Source organism: Taeniopygia guttata, chromosome 1 (genome assembly GCF_048771995.1).
Source record: "Taeniopygia guttata chromosome 1, bTaeGut7.mat, whole genome shotgun sequence".
In the NCBI taxonomy this organism is placed as follows: domain Eukaryota; kingdom Metazoa; phylum Chordata; class Aves; order Passeriformes; family Estrildidae; genus Taeniopygia; species Taeniopygia guttata.
This window is the reverse complement of record NC_133024.1, coordinates 16396488-16420543: the sequence shown is the minus strand read 5'-3', so window position 1 is coordinate 16420543 and position 24056 is coordinate 16396488. Positions and strand designations below refer to the sequence as shown.

The 24056-nt window shown below is 39.3% G+C and overlaps 1 long non-coding RNA gene across 8 annotated transcripts in view; it reads left to right on the top strand.

Annotated features, from left to right (window-relative positions):
• Window positions 1-24056, top strand: part of LOC115493533 (uncharacterized) — a 120998-nt gene that overhangs the window by 63007 nt on the left and 33935 nt on the right. For 4 of the 8 annotated variants that reach the window (XR_012053824.1, XR_012053822.1, XR_012053828.1 and 1 more), the window contains 2 exons: window positions 4779-4859; window positions 22370-22497. This is a non-coding gene — a long non-coding RNA (uncharacterized lncRNA). The remainder of the gene's footprint in view (window positions 1-4778; window positions 4860-22369; window positions 22498-24056) is intronic. The other 4 variants (XR_012053827.1, XR_012053826.1, XR_012053823.1 and 1 more) reach the window with 1 other exon arrangement.

Below are 24056 nucleotides of genomic sequence, written 5' to 3'. Positions count from 1 at the left end.
CACAAGTCATGCTTTTCGTGACTTAGTGTCCGAGAGCATCCAGATGTTCGTAATTCTTTGTTTTTTATTGTCTTGTAATTGTCCTAACTCTAAACTTTATTACTCTAATTGCATTATTATTTGTATAACCATTTTAATATTATTAAACTTTTAAAATTTTAAAAACCAAGTGATTGGCGTTTTTCACATCATGGACTGAGGGGTGCTGCTGCCACGTTATTAATGCTGTTCTCATTAGGCCGATCCGTTTTAATTAGCACACTGTCATGTAACAATCTCATAAAATACTTTGTGTAAGAAAATTGATCTGGCTCTAATGCTAATTAGTTTGCTAGGTTCCCTACCTTATAAATGGGAATTGATTGCTTCCCTTCAACCCCTCCTTCTTTCCTATTCAATAATTTTCCCATAAACTCTGTATTCTCTTTTTTTTTCCCCCTCATGTGACTTCTTTTTGTTGTCCCTGTGTCTCTCTCAATTAATTCTGACCATAACCCCATCTCTAGTGTAACCTGAAAAGAACAGGGTTTTATCACTTGTCAGAGAGAGTCTTCCTCTGTTAATTTTTTTTTTTCTCTGAGGAATTTGCCAGATCAGAGGCCTGAAATCCTCAGGACTGTTTCAGAACCAAAGCTGACAGGGTTAGGCCCAGGTCAACCCACTCAGAAACCAAAGCCAGTATAGAGCTAAGGCTGCACCTTGAGTGGAAGATTTATAAAGACAGCAGCATTAACATTACAAAAGAAGTATTTTATTTGGCTTCACATGGGATTTGTTTACTGCTAGTAAACTGCAGAAGAGTGAAACAACCAGGTTAATAAATAGCCGAATGAGCAACAAGATAAATCAACTACTCCTCGGTGCTCTTAAAAGCTCCTTGAAATTGGGATTAATTTGGTTAATTGTGAACAGTCTGAAAAGTCTGGCTTTTTGAATTTAAAATGTTGTTCTGGTTCAGTTCTGCTTTCAGGTTTTTAATAGAAAGGAAATTAAGGGGCAGAGACAAAAGCGACTGCTGAAATTTTGTTCGCTTTTGTTCTTCCTTCTAAACTGGCCTTCCATGAATATAAATTTTTTGGGATATTTATAAGGCAAAAAAAAAAAAATCCAAAATTAAACCACAAAGAAATAAGAAAAACTAACTAAAAACTCTGAAAGATCAAATGAAAATTTTATTTTACCATTTGCCTTGATATTTTTGTTGACATATTGGCTAAAATATATTTTTGACGTATTGGCTAAAACTGGTATGTGATTAGGTGCAGATGTAGATATTATAAATACCAATGAATCTGGAAGTGATGCAAGCAATCTGCTGCGCCATGCTGGTTTTTCTGAAGGGCTGGTCATGCTTTGGTGTCTCCAGGCACTCTGCTGCTTACCAGGTATCTGCACTCTGGGAGTGATGTTTGGGACTCAGCGTTGGTATTTGACAATTTCACAGCAGGTACATGCACAGCAGTGCAGGGAAAATGTCTGTGCAGTGTCCCAGGCTTGTAATCATCATTCCTTGCTTATGTTTAATAAAAGTGTGGCTGTCTTGCAGTCAGTGTTTGCAAAGCCAAATCTCTTATGTCCGGCTGTACCTGCATGTCTTGGTTTGAAAACACAGGAGTCTGTGAAGGAAGGCAAAAGCCTCCTGTGAAATAGAAAAGGTAAACCCCCTCCCTCCGAATTACCACAATTTTAAAAAAGGCTCTCAGGCAAAGATATGGGAATGGGAATAACAGTTCTTTACTAGGAGAAAACTAAATAAAAATAATAATAATAAAAGAAATGTAATTAGTACAAAAAAAACTAGTGATGGAGTCAGAAACCTGACACCCTGAGGAGTCAGGGTGTTGGGAATAGTCCAGTAAAATGGTGGCTGTTCCTCCTGGAGTGGCAGATGGAATGCTGCTGGAGGGGGAACTGTAGAAGGGTGGAGTTCTCTCTGAAGGTCTGGTGAATCCAGCAAAGAGGCTGCCCTGATGTCCCAAAAATGCTGATTTAATGCAGGTAGGGCTGCTTGGCTCCTCCCTCTGGGTGGAGCATCTCACAATGGGATGATGTAACTTTACCAGTCATGCAGTGAGTCATTCCATGGCCCATTAACAGAAGATATCTCCCCGGAGGGAGACGTTGTTCTTGGAAGAGATAAGAAAAGTGCCCAACCTCCAACAGATGGCAAATAGAATACATGCTTGTCTTACAAGCCAGGACAGTGCACTTCTCTGAATCGGTCTCCAGAGCACCTTTTGAGTGCATTAGACACGCACACATCACAATCCATCTCTTTTCCTGGCCAGCTCAATATTTGTTTCTGCTGTTGCAGTACAGATGATGGGAAGGAAGCAGGAGAAGGATCTCTGGCTATTGAGTGATCAGTCATTGTCCATCTTTGCTCATAGTGACATTTGTCATGTTCAAAAGTGACGTTTTCCTTTATTTCTTGATGAAATAAAAATCTGAAGGTTGCTATAATTTGATGAATGTATCTGTGTCAAATAAATACTCAGAGACATTATGTAGGATGTCAAATTATATTTTTATGCAATTTATTAATTTTGGGAATAGATGTTTTCTTAGTCTTGAACTAATTCTCATTTCATTAGAAGCACTTTTTTTTTTTTTTTTTTACTTTTTAACTTGTGTCTACCTGCTAAGAAATGTCACTTGTGCTTTAAGATTTTGAAAGTAATGTCAAATGTCAGTATGTATGAATAAATGTTTCCTAACTTCCTGAAACATTTTAATCTATTTAAAATGAAGGAATTCTAGTTTATTTTGCTGGAGACATTTATAAAATTTGGTCTCACTGACAGCTGAAAAGAAAGGAGCCATTTAAACTTGGTCAAAATAAATTTTTATAATTTTTTGTAATAAATTTGGCCCTGACATTATTCCTTTGTTAATGCCTATCTGATCAGCATCATGCTTCTTTCCTTTTCCAGCAACATTGTTGAAACAACAATTAGGATTATATCTTGCTAATGTGGTATGTCCAAACCAGTTTTTTACTTTGGTCACATCAATATCTTGATTTCCCTTCCATCAGGACACATCTTAGTTTCCTGCAAGATCTGAGGAGTGCTGATCAATTCCCAGCACACTCTTCCAATCCCTTTCAGGGAGATGCTGAAAATACTCTGGTTTACATCAATCTGCAAATGAAGCAATGACTCTGAGGCTGATAAATAGTTGTAAAAGGATGAGAATCTCTTTATTCAGTTCAGTTTACGAATAAAATCTCCCACACCTGGTTTGTCCTGCAGGGAAAGCTTAACTTCTCTAACCACAGGCTGGCTGAAATCTCTGAGCAATGGAAAATTTGCCTGAACAGACACATAAATGAAACTTTTCAGCAATTACCTTCAGCTTCTAATATTCAACTTGTCTCTATTTTGACATTGATGAAATCTTGGCCCCTTTAAAAAATCTTTTAATATAGGTAAAACTTATAAACCCTTTATAAAAAAACTTTTAAACCTTTGAAAATAGGTAAAATTAAAGTCATCTCACTGCTTCTTGTAGATCTCAGACCATGGCTTCAGAAAATTATAGATGCCAATGGTTTTTTATCTGAAGGAGATAATTTAATGCACTTTCCCATCCTGAACCCTTTTGCTCAGGGTGTTGCTGTATCCTCCAACACCTGCCACATTTGATCCCAAAGCTGTCCCAGCATTGTGAGGAATAACTAAGAGAGGTCAGGGTTTGCCAAGTGCTGCTAAACACAGTCCTTCTATCTGTGTGAAAAAAAAAAACAACCAAAAACAGGATTAAATTTGGGCACCACTCTGAGGGAACTGACAGGAAATTTTGATTTTGACCGCAGGATATCATTAAAAATATTTTCCCTGCTGTGCCATATGAGGCTTAATTAAATATTTGTTCAAACAGCCTGAGTTTCCCCAAATGAAAGGATGTAGTATGAATATATTAATATAATTTCGGTACCTGAGCCTCTGAAATCTTCCAGTTACCAGGAGTAAAAGAAGAGTTGGCCTTGTAAGGCATTTTTTAAAGGGGGGAAGGGGGGGAAGCATCTGTCTTGAGGTGTCACTGGAACATGCCTGGATTACACAGGGATTCCAATAAATTTGTGGTCTCTGCTGCTGTCCCTTATTTTTATACTAGAGTGAAGCCAGAGTTTAAAATTTCAGAATTCTGGTGTGGAAATTTGTGTCATGGGGCATCTCCTTTCACAGAGGGGAGGAATTCCCTTCTTCTTGTGCTCCACAGGATTTTCCAGAAGGATTTTTTTTGTGTGATCCTGCACTGTCACTAATAAAGGAGTTTCCCCAGATACTCTGGGGTACCCATAAGTGCCATGATAGAAGTTGTGGATTTATGTCACCTCTCACTCAAAAAGAGCAAAGGCAGAAAGCACTGAAAGAAGGAAAGGGTTGCCTACAGATACATTAAAATATATATGCATTCACACATTTCTAAAAATAAAAGCAGACCAGGAGGAGGCAGAAAATTTATATATTTTTTTTAGTTTTAATAAAAAATACTGCCTTGCTATTCTGAATTTTAAGGTGCTCAGAGTTTATGAGGCTTTTGGTTGGTGATTCAACATCTTAATTTACATAAAGTGTGATTTTTTTACAATTATTTTATTTGAAAGCATGTCATAGCAAAACAAGTTAATATCTCCATTGAATTAATGTACCCTTTTGGTTGGGTTATTTTTTTCCTAAAATATAATATTCACCCTTTTAATGCTAGCAATGAGATCATGATGAAGTGAAATGGAGATTTTATTGATCCTAAACCATTTTTGTTTATGACAGGGCAAAAGAATAAAAAGAGAAGAAGAGAAAAAAACTTGGGCTAATATTCAACAACAATGCTGATGTTGCTGCCAAGATGTGGTGAGTGACTCTTTGAATATTTATCTCAGATTGAGGAGGATGATAAATTCTCCTAGCTTGAAAATACCCTGTGAGTGGCTGAGGGTCCCTTTAGCTTCAGAGCTACTGCTTACAGTGTTTGCTGTGTGTACTCTTCAAAATCTATCTGATCTTTACATCTAATGCACACAGCAAAAATTCCACTGCCAGCTGGCAAAAAATGAGTGCAATGTCATTAAAGGGTCACATTTAGAGTTGTGATATGGTTATGGACTGTGGCTTTATCAAAGCACGGAGGGGTTTGTATAGAACCTTCAACACCAGAACAGCTCAGGGGAAATTAATTTTCTGCCTTTGTGGTGTCTGGCTGGGCCATTGCTGATGTCAGAATTCTGCAAGTCGATAAAATAGTCATAATTTTTGAGCTAAAACAGGGTGTGAAACAGAACAGTCCCACATTTGGGGATTCAGATTGGACCTTGGATACACAGATGCTTGGGGGGAAAGGGACAAAGGCTCTTCCAGGCCTGGAGCTTGTGCCCTGGCCAGGTCTGAATCCATCAGCAGGGACACTGAATGTGCCCAGGAAAAGCATAAAAATGTCAATTTTACAAAAGTAAGAGGAGACGAAAGCAAATTGGTTCAAAACCTGAATTTGAACAAATGGGAACAAACTGACTATTTCATTTTGGAGAAAAATCTGTGGCTGTTTCCTCATCTGCAGGAGGGAGCCGAGTGCCTCGAAACAGAGGAGAGCAGCTTACAGAATGCACAGAAGAAAGGGGCAAATGGGTTTGAATTGCTGCTTTGGAAAGAGCCAAACATTTCTGTTGTTGCTGCAGTGGGCAGGCCAGGGAGCAGGCACATTGCTCTGCCCTGCTGCTGCTTTTTTTCAGCTCTTTTTTCAAGAAGGAGGGATTGCTCTTAGGAGCAGTATCAGTAGTTTCTGTAGCTGACACATAAAATGTGTTTTTTTGGATTTTTTTTGGGTTTTTTTTTGGTTTGGGTTTTTTTTTTTAATTTTTTTTTAAATTAATTTTGGTTTTTTTTTATTCTTTCAGTTCTGATTCAATATGTCATGGGACAGGCCTTGAGAAAAGGAAAGGGGGGAACTTTTGGAGGCCAAGTTTCTTGCTGGCAAGTGACCTGCAGGCTTTGGGGAAGTTGTTCTGTACAGATGGCCTTTTCCATCTGAAATCACCTGCTGTGGAGGCAAGGACCTGGAGACACACTCTGTAGCTTCCAGCTCATGCCTGAAGTCAGCTAATCTCTTTCCATGGTTTCCCAGAGCATGGAAATTTACTTTTAGTAAGCTTAGAAAGACACTGATTTAATGAGAGGAAGAATCTTAGGTTGTAACTCATTGTTGCAGAATTTTTTTTCTCGTGGTTTTAGTGTGTTTTATTCCCCTGGCAGTATATTCTGGTCTCTAGGAAGTAGAGTGCCCTCTGAGCTAACTTCTTGTGGGCTGTCCTGTTGAATATGTAAAAAAAACTAATTATCTTATGTCAGAACAAAAAAAATCTGCCTAAAAGTTGTTTTTCAGCCATGATTTAACCTGATTTAACACAGGTTGTAACAGAGAAACTCAGGGGGTGAAAAAGTGCTGAACAGAGATAGCAATGCGTAGCCTGGACAAATTAATCTTAATTAAACCCAATTAAGGCTTAAAACTAGTCTTTTTACAATAGCTCCTATGTCACGGAACATCAGTCTCAGAGGTCCCATTTTTGAACAGCTGAAATTGTTCTAGTGTAACAATGGGGGTTAGTAGAGGCAATTACATCTCTCCATAAAGATGAAAAATTGTCTTTTGAAGAGGTAATTCAGATATTCTTGAGTGACTGCAGCCATCAGAGAGCTTTTTCCACTCCAGTATGAGATCCACTAAAGCAAGGTGATGGAAGTGGCCTGGTGCATGGCAAGCAGGCCCCTGGCAGCTTCTGTAATCTTGGCCATGAACTGACTAAAGACCTTTTCACCCTGGAGTACTGCATGTCCAGCATCCTCCATGAACATTAAACTCAGCCAGTGAACAACTGGGATTTTCTTACAGCTCAGTGCACCTCAGACCAGCAGCCTTCTCTTAGCATGTTCAAAATTCTCCCAGGACTCTAATGAGACAAGGAAAATGAGCAGAGTGGCATCTTTTTCTCCATAATTTACTCTTATTCAGTGTGCTCTTTGAGCATTCATATCCCTTTCCTTCTTCCCATTTTGGGTTTATTCAAGCCAAACTTTTATTTCATCAGGTACACTAATCCTTGGAGGCTTTTCTTTTTACATCAAGGTAGTCTCACACTAAAACCAACTTTCATTGAATTTTGTATTTGTTGAATGTTAAACGTAAAGATTAATAAGATCTTAATATAATTATTTATTATTTTAGCTAAAAATTCAGTTATCACTTTTGCCATTTTAGTTAAGGCATGGATGTGTAACCAGTAGTTCACTGGATTCCTGTACATTTGTATTTCAGAATAAGGTAAAACCACAAAAGTTCCATGTATAGTTCTTCCCCAGTAAATATCACACAGATAAATTTAAATGTTTATATGCAGGCATTCTGACTGCCTTTAGTCCCAAACATAATAAAAGCTCAGAGGTACTGGCAACAAAATGCCAAAGTTATAAAGGACATTATTCTTATGAAAGTGTGTTTGGAAGAACAGATTAAATTGTTTCCTCATGTATATAATTGGAAAAAGAGTCTGCATCTATTATGACTTTCAAATAACATCTTTATCTTCATATTTGCTGGATGATCTGCTAGTTTTGCTGCCTAGGAAGACAGAACACAAAAAGCAATTCTGTTATCAATGAGAGAAATTATTTCTGAGTGTACATTTTCCATAGGCCAGTGCCAGGATGTGAGATGTGTACAAAACCACACCTGTGTGCTGGAATTTACCCGCCTAAAGAGAAATATAGGAGAAGTGAGAGCACCTAAACTAAAATGTGTATGACTGAGGTTCCTTTCAGCTGCTTTACTTTATTTCTGCCTCTGTTTCTTCCCCCCCAGCTTTAGATTTATGAGGCATTGTAAGCTTTTCTGACTGCTTCTGAAAAGGATTCATGGCTGTTCGTGCTCGCAGCATCCAACAAATCACTCATTTCACAATGTTCATTTCTTTCATTAGATGGGTATTCCTCATTTTTTTGTACACCCCTCACATTTCATTGCAGTAATTTGAAGGGTTTTGCATATCAGTCTCAAGAGAAAAATATTTTGTTTGTTGTTGGTTTGAAATGTGGATTTCATCAGCTCTGGTCTTCTTTTTTCTTTGGCACCACAGCATGAAAAATAGTGAAAGGCAACTGCACAGTAAACTGAAAGCTAATTTACAGGTTCTGATTTTTTGAATAGTTGATTTTTACCTTGAAGAAGAAGAACAGACTAACTGACCTGCTGATTTCCCTTGTGGGTCTGTTTTCTCTGCTTCTGTGATTGAATGAATATTCGTGGGGGAAAATGCATTTTGATACTTTTGTATCAGATATTTTGCATTCAGCAATTTTATTTTTTTATTTATCCTCTATGCAGTTTAACCAAATCACATCCATTTTGTTCCATGGTGAATATCTTTGAATGTAAGCTCTGGATGTGAGACATTGGGATTTCCACAGTGCCAGATGACAAATAGATGCATATAAAATACTACTTATGTATAGAAAATTGTGATTTTCTTTGAGAAAGCAGGACAGATATTTAAAATTTGCCCCTTGGGCTCCTCTATGTCTAGATTTGGGAAGATCACAGCCTTTGCTGAGGAGATGGGAGGCCCCCAAAGAGATACACATCCTGTAATAGTCTTCACTATTTAGTACTATTTAATACTATATTAAATACTATTTTATACTCCTGCTGTCTAGGTTAAAAGCCAGATAACATTAACTAGTATTTTCATTCGAAGCAGACACACAAAAAATTTTCTCTTCAGTCTCTTGGGTGTGACTCTATTGCTCAGCTTGAGCACTCCTTCTCTGGCACAATGACATCTCCAAAAGTGGGTGAAAGACCAGTCTAGAAGAATTTCTCATACCCACAAATAGCCTGGGGAGAGGATGCAAAAAATTAATCATCTCTCCCCTGAAAACTCAATTTCTCCCAGTCAACAGAAATAATTGTCACTGTTTTCTTTCAATCACCCCTGGTGAAACTTTGACCAGGTGTCTCTGTGACCTCGTGTTCCAAACCATCCCTGAAGGTGCCAGATTTTTGACTTGCAGCTGCAATCCTTGTGGTTGTCAGTTTGGGAGCGTAGCAAAACATGAGAGGTCATCCATCTCAGCCCCCCACAGCACCAGATTGTTTCCTGTCATCTACCCTTTGGTCACAGGGGCTTTGTGGAACTCTTTTTTGAAAAAAGAGTTTCTTGAGGGGGTCTTCTCCATTTCTACTGACAGGCTTCTGTGTCTCAGATGCTGATCTTGTGGAGTTTTTCCTTGTTTTTATTTTATATCATTGATCTTGCATTGCATTGCAACCCTTTACTTTTTCAGTGCTTTCTGGTAAACAGGTGTCTTATGACCTAAATTGTTACAGGCCAGTTCTCTTTCTGTGCAGTTTTCTCCTAAATTGCCTTTTCAAGTCCTTTTTAATAGGACTCTGGACTTATGTTTAGGGTTTTTTTTCACCTACTTCAGGTGTTCTGTCCAGAAGGACACAGACTTCAAGGCAGTGTCTTATACCTGCTACACCAGAGTCCCTCAAACAGCAGTACTGGCATGCTCAGGGCTTGCCCAAAGTTCTCCCTGAGCATTTGAGTTGTGTGGGGCAGGAAGCTCCTAATTTCTTTTTATCAATGGCTTCTTAATTCCAAAATCATACTAAATTTGTTCTCTGCTACTGTGCTAGATCATATTTATTTTAGCAAATCAACCTTACCTCTGTAGTGTTTTCTTTTTGTTTATTTTTTTTTTTTTTTTTAACATATACCTTCTAATCAGGTATATCAATATATTCTACAAGTAATATATTTTTCAGGGTCTGTACAATACATTATTTTATATAATTAATTATTTTATATATATATTTATAGCATATATAGATATAAATACATATATATTATATATACATATGTTATATATATGTTATATATATGTTATATATATGTTTTTATTTATATATATATATATATATATATATATATATAAAATATAAAAACATATATATATAGTGTTCCACTGCAAGGCAAAAGAAATACAGGAAGAAAAGGACCTATCTTAGATGTCATACTGCTAATTCATTCATATCCATGAGAAAAATGACCTTGTGAAGGTTGTGAAGGTTTTTATTTGGGGCTGGGTGGTGGTTTGACACTAAATGAGCCAGTAAGGAATCTTTCTTTCAGCGACTCTCTAAAAGCCCCATTAATTCTACTTTTAGAGACAGAAATTTCTAAATCTTCCAGGCCATATGTTTAGCTTAGGAACTCATTTATTATCAGACACAACAGGTCTCTTTAATATTCTTTCACTGTGTGGTACATATGTGGAAACTGCTGTTGCTGGAGAGGTGAGATGGTGTTATATGCCAAGAGAGCTTTCCCCCATTTTACAGGAATTCTCCAAGTACTCTGCAGTGACCAGTGCATGAGGAAGTTTGGACTTAAAATCATATATTGATGAAGAATAATAAAAAGCTTTTCCTCTACATGCAGATCTACCAGGAGGAAATTTATTTTGTTTGGTGGATATGGTTGTATTATATTGCCATTAAGAAGAAGCTGCTGAATCAGACATTTTTGACATTTTTGCAACTTGATTAAGCTTACGCCATAATTAAAGAAATCTGCCACTATTTTTGCAGATATTACACTAATGTTTCTAAGACATGTGTCCCCAATCTGCTACTGAATCACATTCTTGCACAAATGTAACTCCCAGGTGTGTTGCTACACTGGTGTTTTTAATTTATTTTTACTTATTATGCTCCAGAATTATCACTTTGCTCTCATCAACACTTATGGTTAATTGAATACAAGAAAACTAAATTCATTAAGATCAAAGAACTAAGTGTGGTGCTTGTTCCATGCTTTCATTTCTATGCCACTTAAAACCTTTGGGTTGAACATATGTTGACATGAGTTCTGAGTGTATCTTCTGGAGTAAACTGTTTCTCTCTTGCCTCGAAAGATATTTCATTTCTCTCAAGATCAGGTCACAAGATCTCTGTGGCTGACAAGTGGAAAATTAAGACAATGATATTTACAATTAGAGTGTGAAGTTCCTAGCAGTTGACATGGGAGGGAGCTGTGGAAAAGGATCCCGTCCCTTCGCTTGTGTTTGAAGGGTAATGTGTAATTTGCCAGCTGTGAGAGGTCCCCTTGAAACCAGTGGTGCTACTTAAGGTAGAAAGCACCAGAACAAGCAGAAAATGATGCAAAATTTGCTTGCTGACACGCTGATAAAAGTAAGATTGGGTACACAAAAATCAGTGTTCGTGTGCTGTGGCAGCACATTTATCTCTCAGGATTTTTCATAGAGGTGCACAGAGAGAAAGAGAAAACAATTTCTATTTCTGATCCTTGTTTTTCTCATGTGGAATGTGTTTGGAGACTTGTTTACCTGGAGGGAGTGATTGGAGTGATTGGATTCTGGTGAGGATTGCTTGAGCCTCATGGCCATTCCAACCCACCTGTGCCTGGACTCGAGAGAGGGTCACAAATGGTGTGAGAGATGATAGAACAAGTAGTTTTTGTAGTTTTGGTATTTTTCTTTATATAGTATATTAATGTATTTTAGCATAATTATAATAAAGAAATCATTTAGCTTTCTGAACTGATCAGACATCATCATCTCTTCCCATCAAGTTTGTCTGCATTTACAACAGTGTGCCAGTGTTATAATAATAAATATTTCAAATTGCTGATTTGCCTCCCTGCCTATAATGTTGACTTGTGACTGGAGCTCAGTTAAACTCCCTTACATACAAGAGCTTCCAATTCCCCAGTTATTTTTGAGATGCTTGGTTTCAGTTGTCCTTGCTGAACTAGGAGCTACTTAGAGATGTAGGATTTGTCTGCTGATAGCAATCTAGGTGTTTGAAAGTCAGCAGTTTGGGGGTTGCAATGGAGTCTGTGGCCATTTATGCTTTTGGATGTCCTAGAAAATAATTTAGTGAATGACAGGTCTGGAGCGATGGCAATGAGTGTGAGCAGTCAGCTGGGAAAAAAGAGAGCCTGGTTACAGGAATTATAAATGAGAACAACTGTTTGACTTGAGGAGAACAAAATGAGCTAAAAATACAGCCCAGGAATAAATGGTCAGAAACAAAGGCAGCCAGTTTGGACCTGATAACAGTTCTGTCTTCGGTAAACGCTCTTAAGCTCATGCTCCTGAAGGAGAGAAAATAATACAAAAATGAAATCTAAACCAGGAGAGTCACTCATCCATCCTGGAAGGATCCCAGAATGCTGTAGCTGCCTGGGAATGGAGGAAGAGAAAAGGAGCCATGGGGGAGGTTTGGTATCTTGGCTGCCAAGGGCAAATCAGAACTCGCAGCTCTCTGGGTACAACAGCTGAGATTTCTGCTGCACACAGAGAAAATGAACCTCACAAAGACACGGGCCTGTAGATAAGAGGGAGAGCTGCCAGGATGAAAGAAGGTAGCTGTTTGGCTGTAGTACAGATTTTCTTTTGATTGCCACTGAAAACCATCCCCTGACTGGCATGGGACAGAAGTCCTGTCTGTGACACCGTGGCCACGCCTGCTGCTGGGAGCCTTGGAGGGTGGAATGCTATCCACAGCTCCAGCTGTGCTGCAGAGGGACCAGTGCCATGCCTTGATGGAAGGCTGCCCAGTGCCCAGTTTGGCTTTCAGAGGGAAACTACTACTGTGTACCTTGTTACTGATCAAGGCTTCACAGGCCTTGAACAAACTGAACATTATTTGAAACCATGCATTCATCTGCTGGCTGCTGTTGCCCGTGTCTGTTTCTCTCATGTTTATTGAAGTCCTTCTTATAAACTTCTTCCCAGTGATCATAACTTGCACTTTCCTGCCTGTGGTTTGTTACTGGATCAGACTGGAGCACTTGAATCCCTGTAGTTATGTTTTACAAAAGCTGCAGTTCAGTTACAAGAGCTGTAACTGATGAAGTCTCTCACAGTGAACTTCTTGGAAAATATTTTAATCCAATTTCACTGGATTAGCAGTATGGATACGAAGCAGCAGGTGATCTACTGGCTGTAATGGAGTATTTATTCCCTGTTGCTCAGGTTCACAGGGACATTCTGGGGTTCCTTTCAACCTGATTTAACCTTTAGTCCTCAGTTTAATAGTCATACTTCCACACAGGACATCTTTTTCAGCTGGGTATCCCAGGACAGGAGAAGCAGGCAGGAGAGAGAAGTAGGAACGTTGTTTTGATTCTGATGGCTTAAAGTCAACCTTCCTCAAGCTATCTCATCTTCCTAAAAGCAGTACTCCTTGCACTGCATTAGAAACTCATTAACACAACAAACCCAATAGCTGAGGAATAGATTATTGTTTGGGGCATCTCCCAGCAAGTCAAGAAACTCCCATAATTCATCCTGGTGACAGGCACTGTTGACCTTGTTTAGGAAATAAAAAAATTATTTCACCTAAGCACCTTGCCAACGAACTTACCAAATAACCTGCAATGACATCTCTCTGGATTTAAAAGAAAGTAAAAGGGGGTAAGGAAAAAAAAAAACTGCACAATTGCTACAAAAGTCTGACATAAAAACCAATAGAAAGCCTTTGAATAATTGCTTCTGTGCTAGGTCTTTGTTCTCTTAAAAAGTGTTGAGCACATGTGTGCAAACACCCACAGTCTTATCCAGGAGGACGATAGGAACACAAAAGCTGAACACAAACCAAACCCCTCCAGGAGTGCAGAGCAGGGTAAGATCATTAGAGCAGCTTGAGCCATTTATGCTGCCTTCTTTTCTGAGGAACAAAGGCAGTTCATTCATTTGGGCTGCTGCAGAGAGAAAGGGTAACAGCATCATCTGTCAGGGTGCTGGTTTGGCAGGCAGTGGGTTGTGCTCCCACCTGGAGCCTGCCAAGTCCTGACCCAGCCCAGATTTCAGACTTCAGGCTCTGCCACTGGCAGCAAAACGAAGGGTCCTGTGAAGGGATGTTTGCAAAGGGCCAAATGCTGTGCCAAGGGCATCTTTTATACATCCAACATTATAGTTCCTGGGTGTTATGAGACAAATGTTGTATGGGAAATGCTGAAAAGAATAGAGCACTTCTATAAATAACAGCTTGGTTTTTAAAATTGCTTCTCCCTCCATCAAAAAAACCTCCTTCACAAAACAAACAAACAAAACCACAAGAAAAGCCCCCCCCCTCCCCGCAAAAAAAAAAAAAAAAAAAAAAATGCAAAACAAACCAAACAAGAAAGCAAAACAGAACAAACAAGCAGACAAAATCCTGGGAAACTTCCTGAAGAGATGCAATAGCCTGAGGCAAAAATTTAAGAGGTCATGCTTGCTTGGACCAGAAGATGAGCAAAGAATGGAAGTGAGGTAATTTCATGCAGTTGCACCTCTGCTTGAGGAGGTGATCTGGATGTGGATGAAATTTTAAGGCCTATGTTGCTGTCATAAGTTGCTCTAGGAGTTGGATGCTGGTTTTGATGGTTGATATTTGTGCATTGACCATATTCTGTTGTGCCATCTTTTGTCTTTGGGAGTCCCAGAGTCATGAAACAGCACAGCCAGAGGAGTCTTTGCTTTAACAGAATTACCCAGAATTTGCTTTGGGGTTGTCTGTCCTGACAGTTTTGATTTCTCTAAAGTAGATGCCATGCAGGACCAGACAGCTGAGCTTGGGTATTAATATTATATTAATACACCACATAATATAAAAACTATTTCATATTGGCTTTGTTCTTCCTGGCACAGCAAGCGATTGCTGAAACATCACTGTAAAAATTTAATTTCGGTGAGTAGTCTCTTGTTTGCTTTCCCTGTCTCAGGGACTGTGAAAAGCTGGAATCAATCCATCACCCTTTTATCAAAATCTACCCCCCAAAAAAATTCAAATGTGAAGTCGTTACTGGATGCAAACATGTTCACACACCCGGACCTTGGTGTTACGTGGTGTTAACTGCACTAACACATCAGCAATGATTCATTCTCCCTTCAGCCAAGGTAAAAAGCCTGCCTGGATTTTAAATAACAGTCCCCTGAAGAAGTCAGACACCTCATTCCAGACTGTCCAGGACAAAGGGCACTAAACCTTCCTGTTTCATTTATCTTGCTTTGATTACTTAGTTTATTTAGCATTCACTTGGCTTTTTTGTTGCTCAGGAGAATTGGATCTGTGGCAACAGGGAGGGGAGTGCAGGCTGAGGTTGAGCACTGACTGGAGTTAATGGGGAAAGTAGGAGAGGTTATTGAGCTCATCTGGGATGTTAGAGGGAATTTGAGAGAGAACAGCTCTATTTCTGATTTCAGGACTGTGACCCAAGCACTGGGCTATTGGATTAATGAAGAGCAGAGATGTGGAGGGAATTGAGATCAAACAACAAAAAATTAACCATCTGAATACCTTTACAAAAGCTGTCCTTTCAGTTTCCTGCAGGGAGAATGAAGGTGGTAGGGCCTGTGAGGAAGTTCTGTGAGGATACATCTCTGTGCTCTGATAAAATGTTGGGTTCTGTCACAGTAGGAAGCAGTGCTGGAGTTAAACCTTCCCAGGGATGTCACCTCCTGTTTTCCTTCCAGACAGTCAATTCCCATTGATCCACTTCTTCTGCCACCCTGTTTTAGTGATCCCTGGAGCAGGAGAAGAGCAGCTGCATGGCTTGCAGTAATGTCAGCTTCAGCATGGAATAGAAAAAGAGAATTTTCTTTTTTGCCTAGATAATGCTTTGCTATTTTATACAGTCTAAGTAAAACTATGGAAGCTACCAGGCAGTTTTAAAAGCAATGAAAGAGCAGCTTGAGAGAGGTCAGCACAGGACGTGTGCCTGGAGGACAGTCCCTTACAGCTGCCCCTGGAGAAGCCTCAGTGGGTAGGAAGCAGATGGCTCAGCTCTGTCAACATCCCAAAGTCTCCTAAAATACCAAATTATTGAGGCAATGAAGTTCTGGCTAGCTTACTACATCTGAGATGCTTATGGGCATGGCTCTCTTTCAGCCCTACAAGACAAACTAGAATTTTAATCCTTGAAAGAAAAATTTGTAGTGGAAGTATGTGAAAATGGGGACTGCAATGTAGATGAATGTTTGCCACTAGCAATTGAATATTGGATTTGGGAATGTAGGAGGGCTTTTCTAACTTTACAGGCCCACAGTATTTGTAAAATTACTTTATTAAAAAAATCAGTGGGTGTTATGCAGGGGCTCTGCTAAATATGAATAATTTAAACCAGTGAATAATTAAAACCTGTCTGGGAAGAGTTATATAGGTAATTTAAATTTCAGGTATGCACAGAAGAAAATGTGAACGCAGAACAATTTGGGATGGCATATTAGATTTGCATTGTTCAAGTGAGTCCTGATCTGAACCATGAGCACTGCACTGTGTGGGATTTGCACAGCAAATCCCAAAGCAATATGAAAATGTGCATTACTCCTAGACTTAAAGGACTTTCTCTTCAAAGATGACAAAGTGACTTTGAAATGGGAACTGCAAGTACACTCCAGCTCCTGGGAAAACCACTCTGCCTTTCTTTTCATGTAAAGGTCATTGCAAATTGGGAAATTTAATTCATGTCCTGCATGTTTTGTGCCACAAGTCACAGTCACTTGCTGATAAATAAGAAAAGTGAATTTGTTCTTGAAGAGAGGAAGTGAAGAGTATAAAATTGGCCAGGTGCTTTTCAAGGGGCAGGTTTGACCACACCTTTGGTTGCAGAGCTTTTCATCTATTTTGCAGCAGATGTATTTGTAAACTACTCATTTTTTAGTGCAAAGAAGGACAAATAACATATTCAGTGAAGGATCAAAGGGATGACAAAGGAAAGGATATGCAAAGGGATCTTGGATGCAGGATTGCCACTTCTGGGTTGATGGATCACCGAAAAGAATAGGCTGCTAAATTTAGGTATAGTAACTCAAGAAATGAAGTTATTCTTGCCGAAATGAAGTGACTGAGCTTGATTTGTTTCTACACCTCCAGCCCAGCAGTACCCAGTTTTGCATTAAAAAGTCAGAAACAAATGAAATTCCTGTAAAAGATTTATGTTTGCAAGGCATCAACTGAAGGAAAAGATGGAAGAGAGAGACAGTGACATGGTAAAGAAAATAATTTTCAGAAATTTCCATTGCACATAAGCAACAGATTTGCTTTCAGAAGCTCTAGTCCTGCATTCAGTATTTTTTGGGTAAGGAGAGTACCCAGGAAGTTGCTACAGTATCTGTATGCCAGACATGAGTAAATGAAGTGTTAATGTTTTCTGGTACTTCTATTTGCTTTTCCACATGGTGCATGCATTATCTGTGGCATTTCTTTTTTCTTCCAACTGTGTGAAATTCATATCTGTAATACACAGAAACATGCATGAGTGAGAGGGTGTGTGAAGAGAAAAAGTGAGAATTTACTTGTGTAATGATGTTTAAGTATAAAAGCTACTTTTACTGATAAAACAGCTTAAGAGGAGGTTGGTTTGTTGGTGGATTTAAAAAAAATATTATTATTATTTTTTATTTTAGTGGTAGCAGTTTTCCTTTCTTCTAACAACAAAATCTTCCAGTTCAGGGCAGAACACTCCTTTCTGAACTTAGAAACTCATCAGCTCCATCATGTTTGTTACAAGTAGTGTTGCTCTGGGATTTATTTTTGGGCTATAACTCAGTTATATTTACCCTATAGGAGTACTTTCACTGAGGTGTGCCCCTTTATGCTTCAGTTGTGAAATCAAAAGATTTACAGGAGTTTATGTGTCACTGCCATGTCTTTATTCTTCTTGTTTCAAAACCAGGGAAGGAATGTGGGGACTTTCTCTGTGTTTTACAGGGATGGCTAAGGGAGAAGCTGAGTTAATGCTGAGAGATGCAGCAAGAACAATTAAAACACAGAAAGAATAATTCAACTTCTAGTCTCTACTTTCTAATTTGCTTATTAAATATATGTCCTTCCAGGAGCATTTCCCTTTTCTAGCAACTCAGAATTGTAGGAGTACTCACACACTTATGTCTTCCTGAAGCAGTGCAAGGTTTCTGGACTTACCTGTCCAAAATAACCAGTCAGGGTTGTAAAATAATAGGATTTTGAATGGAATTTTGAATAAAACAGAAAGGAATGTTCTTAAGAAACATGACTCACATTTAGGTCCTTTGTTTCTTAGTTTTATATTGAATTGAAAACCAGGTTTCAGAATGTGTTTATAGTGGATTGAAAAAGAAATTCGCAAGAACTGCATTTGTAATGATACTGCCTATGTTAAGCATAAAAGGGTCTATAAAACATTCACTTTTATCCTTCACACGAGGTACTGCAGCCCCCTGGACTGCATTCAGTATACAGCACAAATCAAATTTCTATACAACCGGGTCTGTGTTCCTACTTCTCTTGTTATAATGTAGTGATTCATTTCCCATTAATTTTCATACAGATTATGCTTCCTTGAATATTAACAAGAATGGAGTTAGAATCAAAACCTAATCCAGCTTTTTGTCTTTGTGTCATTGATCTTTTGAGTCAATAACTATCTGGCAGAATAAATTTCACATGACTTCAGGCATCTACATTAGGTGCAGCTCTACTCTTGGTTTTCTCACCTCTTCCCACATTGGTAGTGACAGGAAATGAGCAATATTGAATGACTCATCTGAACTTCTTTGGGCAGAGCAATTAGGCTGTAATTTAGGGTGGCATAATAGGCACAGAAAAGCCAATTTCTTCCCGGTGGCAATCGTGGCAGCTCAAGCTGAAACCCTCAGGCAGAGGCAGTCATTCAGGAGGCTCTTCCAGACAGCTCCTGTGCCTGGTGATGTGCACAGCCCTGCTGGCATCACAGCTGTCGAGTTTTGCGTGGGTCTGGGTCTTCAAAGAGAGAAGAGCAGATGTTGGTTGCTCTGAAGTTGTTCATTGCATGAATACATCAGCCTCGAAGGTGAAGAGTTCAGAGTGTTGAAGTCTGTGCTAAAAGCTTTCTGGCATAGGGTCCCCATGTTCCAAGCAGCAGCAGCTCCCATACCTTCTTCATCTTCTTTTTCATTATCTTCTTCATCATCTTCTTCATCATGTTCATCTTCATCTTTTTCTTCATCTTCTTCATCTTCTCCATCATCATCTTCATCTTCTTCATCTTCATTGCTTCATCTTCTCATCTTCTTCTTTATCTTCTTCATCTTCTTCATCTTCTTCATCATCTTCATCTTCTCATCTTCTTCTTCATCTTCATCTTTTCACCTTCATCTTGATCTTCTTCATCTTCCTCATCTTCATCTTCCTCATATTCATCTTCATCCTCTTCATCTTCATCCTCATCTTCTTCATCTTCTTTTTCTTCATCTTAATCATCTTCATCTTCCTCATCTTCATCTTCTTCATGTGCATCTTCATCCTCATCTTCATCTCCTTCATCATCATCAGCTTCTTCTTCATCTTAATCATCTTCATCTTCATCTTCTTCTTCATCTTCATCTTCTCCATCTTCTTCCTTCCTCCTCCTCCTTCCTCCTCATCCCTCTTCCTCTTTTTCATCTTTTTTTCTTCTTTCTTTTCATCATCTTCTTCTTGCACCCCAGTACAGGGGGGTTTTATTAATAAATCATCTAATTAGCTAAAAACATGTTCCTAAAACATTTTTCCTGAACCTATTTTAGCTTAATTCTAATGTGTGAAAGTAGCACCAGTTTTTACTCAAATTCTCTGTAAAGTTCTATCTGTTCGTGCAAATGGTTCTATCTGTTCTATCTAGAAATGTAAGCAATGTTCTACTATGTTTTAATTATGTCTGGAACTAAGTTCATTTTGTGAAAGGTAACACTACTGAGCTTTAAACTAGGCTTTAGGGCCTTTTACTAGCTAACACAGTCTCTTAAGGCAATTAAAATATATTTCTACTTACTTAAAACTAAATCTTACACTCTTACTTCACGTCTGTGTGGCTTAATATATTTTAGTTTCTCTAAAGTTCTAATTCAATCTCTGCACTCCTTTCTCTCTCTGAGAGACTTAGAGAGGCTTCTGTTTTATACATTCCAAAAAAAGCAGCCCTGAGAGGCTCTGCTCAGGAGAGGGACCTGAATGCCTCGACTGGACCATTTACTTGACTGAAAACTATGGTTTAGCCTTCTGAGCAGGTAAAGGTGACACAAAAAGAACCAAAAACCCACAGACAAAAAAATAAGTTTACTTTCTTTACATGATATTGCTTCTGTAACAAGAATAAGACCAGAACACATATTACATAAGACAGTAAAACAGACATATTATAGTAAAATTTCTGAGGTGGTAAATGTGGTTTTTCTTTCCTTAAGGTTAAAAAAAATCTTCCAGATAAGACGTTTTTCCTCAGGAAATAAAAATAGTTTTCCTTTAAGCCAAACTTTGAACCATATCCCTTGGGAAGTCAAACTTGCTTCCAGTTGTAAGATTCCTGTTCAAGCCCTGTTATGCCAGGATACATTACAATATCACTTCCCCATATGATAACACTATAATTTTCTGCTCACACTCCTGCTTACTCAATTCTTTATATATGAGTAACTAGATATTTTATTTTGATAGTGATCAATAACCCTTCATTGCCTTAATGTAATTTTAATGCAATTTTAAACCAACCATGAGAGACAAAAATGCATTGCCTAAATTCCAAGCATATCTGTCAAGCTCCTTCCCACAAGAAAACTGAGCTCCTGTAGCCATCAGAGCAGGTGCTCCTTTGCAGCTGTGTTCCTGCAGGGTTTGTAGGCAGGAGAGGGATGTGTATTAAATAGAAATATATTTATTCCATAGCAAATTGAAGCTGCTGCTGTGATCTGTTTGTAGTGGTAAAGGTGTGTGATTTATTATGGTGCTCAGTGTTGTTTCAAGTATCTTGACTGATGTTGTGTATCAGAAAACCCTAAATGATTGAATTTGTTATGCCGCTTTTAAAAAAGGAGCATAAGTAATTCAACCAGAGAAAATTGGAATTTTCTGTTGTTTGTAGCTGGAAAGGACAGCACTAAAATCAGGGCAATTGTAACAGGTTAGTTCCATTCTGTGTCCTGGCAGAAGTGTAGGTTCAGGTTCTCCCAGGAAAAGAGAGGAACTAAACTGATCTCTCTGCTGTTCTAAACCATATTAATGATCTAAGGACAAGAATGGCACTAGAAATTGTGTTTGCAGGAATAGAGGAACATATTCAAAACTTTACTTTGGTACCTAAAGCAAGAAACTCCTGTAGCTGAGGTGCACAGTGCTGGTGAAACCTTTAAAAGGTTTAATCAGGGGATGTGGAAGTGTAAATGGCACAAACAGACTAGGGAGAATTTCCCTATGTTTTGGGAGCTGCTGCATGATAAATGAATTAATAATAACTGACATAAACATACCTACTAGTAGAAGTTTAATTTAAAAAGGGCTGAACAAGACCAAGAAAATATATTTAGGCATCAAGGTCACTTTAATTTGAGAAGCTTGCCACGTTTGCCTGGGCACTGGGGAAATAAGAGCAGCCAGTGGAAAGGGAAAACAAAGAAATGCTTGCAAGCCCAGATGGGCAGGCACCCAATGGCAGAGAGGTGGCAAAGAGCAGCAAGGTGTTTGCCAATAATGCAATGCAAAGCTTCTGAACAAAGGTTGAGATTATTGGCATTTGGAATGCATTCATCACCAGTATCCATCTGGGGGAAGGCAGCATCAATAGTACTTGCCCTTGCTTGATTTAGAGTCTTCTCTAGTGACTGGAGCTTGGCTGCTGAGTTACTGCTCTCTCTTCTGGCTGAATTCTAGCCTATGTGCAGCTCAGTTATAAGATTCTGAGCAGTCTGCCCAGCTTTATGAGTATCCTGCCTCAATATTGAAAGGAAAAAAAAGTGTCTTTAGAACATGCTATATCATAAAACTCCACAGCTGAAGGTTCCTGTTGTTTTTTTTTGAATACGACACTGTTCATCAAAATGTAGCTGCCTTTTTTTTATTGCTTAGATTTGATCACAAGTTGTTCTGAATTTTTTATTTTCATTTATTGAGAGATGACAGTACATGAAAAAGTTTCATACTTTTTTTTCAAGACACACAGACCTGGAAGAATTAATTTCTTTTCTCATATGGGAGAGCTGTCTGCTACCTTCTGTCTTTGCTGTGCAGTGGAATTCGCTCCCAGTTTCTAGCTCAGAGGACATGCAAAGTTGATAGTCTTGACCTATTCATTATGCATGCTCCCATTGTGCTTTTAAAAATTAAGCCGAAGTCTTAAAAACAGGTGGAAGTAACAAGCACGTTGATTTAATTTTGTATTTCTAAGTTTCTCAGGCTATGTTGAAAATCCTCAGGAATTCCTTCTGTGTTATTGCAGGTCTGGGAGGGACACTCTGAGGGCAATTTTCATTGCCTTCTCCAGGTCCCCAGCACTTGCTGCTTTCCAGATTTTAACAAAAACTTCTGTTTGCAGGTCCCCTCCTGTCAGGCATCATGAGCTGCACTCATTAAGCTGAGCCCTACACCAAACACATTGAGATGTTGTTACGTATCTCCTGTCTGATATCAAAAGATAAAGCCCTTTGCAACAGTGTTGAAATGGTAAGATAAAAAAGCACTTCTTTGTTGGGAGCTCCCAGGTGCATCCATAGTTATGGGCTATGGCTACACTCGATATCAAATTTCTACAATTTTTGCAAGTTTAACAAATTATCATATCTAACAAACACTGTCCAGTTAGAAGAGCAGTTGGTTAGGTAATTTTCCCCCAGATACTTTCTTACTGGAGTTGGTACAGGGCTTCTTTGCCCCATTTCTTGTTTCTCCTCAGACTGGAAAACAAAATGTTCTTCCTGTAGGTCCTCTTCTTGAAAATAAGACTAAGGGTATTTCAGGAATGTGTTGGAAGGTTAGCTGATTTCTCTAAAATCTAAGAGAAAGGGTAGGAAAAATACCAGAAGCTGTCTACAGAGCTATGAAATATGTGTAAAAGCTGCAATCTTCAGGCATCACTCCAGTTGCTGTGCACAAGATGGGAGGTGGGGGCCAGGTTTGCTGTGTGCAGGGGGTGAACTGATTCTGAACAGGTCTGTGCAGTTTCTGTGCTCACTGAAAACCCACAGTGTCGGAATTTGTGGTATTGATGATTCCGAGATTGTAGAAAGTCTCTGTCTTTCTGCCCCGCTGCCAAAGAAGAAGCCATAATTCGTCTGTGCTGGTTTCAAGGTTGTTTATTCTGTTTATCTCTAACATGTTCTGCTGCCCTGCCGCAGGTCTGTCCTGCAGGGCAGCGTGTGGGGCTCTGCCCTCAGTGGGATGTTACAAACATTATATACCAGAAACTACCTGTGCTGTATTTACAATAATGTGCCAATATCTGTCACCTACGTTGAACAGTGTGTCCCCAGCCTAAACCAACAGAAAAATGCCAACACTGCAGTGAAACATGGAGGGCATGAAGAAGGAGGAAAAGGACAAGACACACCCAGTTTCCTCCATCTTGTCCCCTTTGGACCCCTAATCTAGACTCCTAAAATTTTACTTTTGCACCCGTGCCACACTTAATTATTACTTATATCAAACACTCAGGGCTTGTAATTCATCCTGTAAGATTGAAAACTCTTTTCCATGGACAGAGATCACAGACAGTGTCTCTGGGGGCTCTGTCCAGGGGGGTTCCTGACCCCTGCCAGGGTCCCAGACCTTCCAGGGCAGCCAGAGGGATGCCCTGGACTCCCCCATCACAGCAGCTGCTGGAAAGCCTCCCCTCACCCTGGGAGATGCCTGTGTTGGGCCCATGCTGAGCAAAGCTGCAGGTGTGCCCCTCCTGCCTGCACCTGCCCACCCATTGCAATATCAAGTGATGCAATTGTGTGTTTCTCTTTGCTCTACCTCAACACCTGCTCCAGCCTTTCATGGAAGAGCATCATCCTGGTTTTAGAGTTTATCTGGCTCTTACAGCATCAGGAATCCCAGGCATCAGTGTGCTCCCTCTCGAGAGCAAACCCACTGCAGGTGTGTCACTCACACCCACGGGCTCATCTCACACCTTCATAACTGCACATCTGGGAGTTCCACAGTTATTTATTGCCCTGTGGAGGAACCAGCTGACCTAATCACTCTGGGCTTGGTGATTCATTTGAGGAATAGTAACTGGTGTC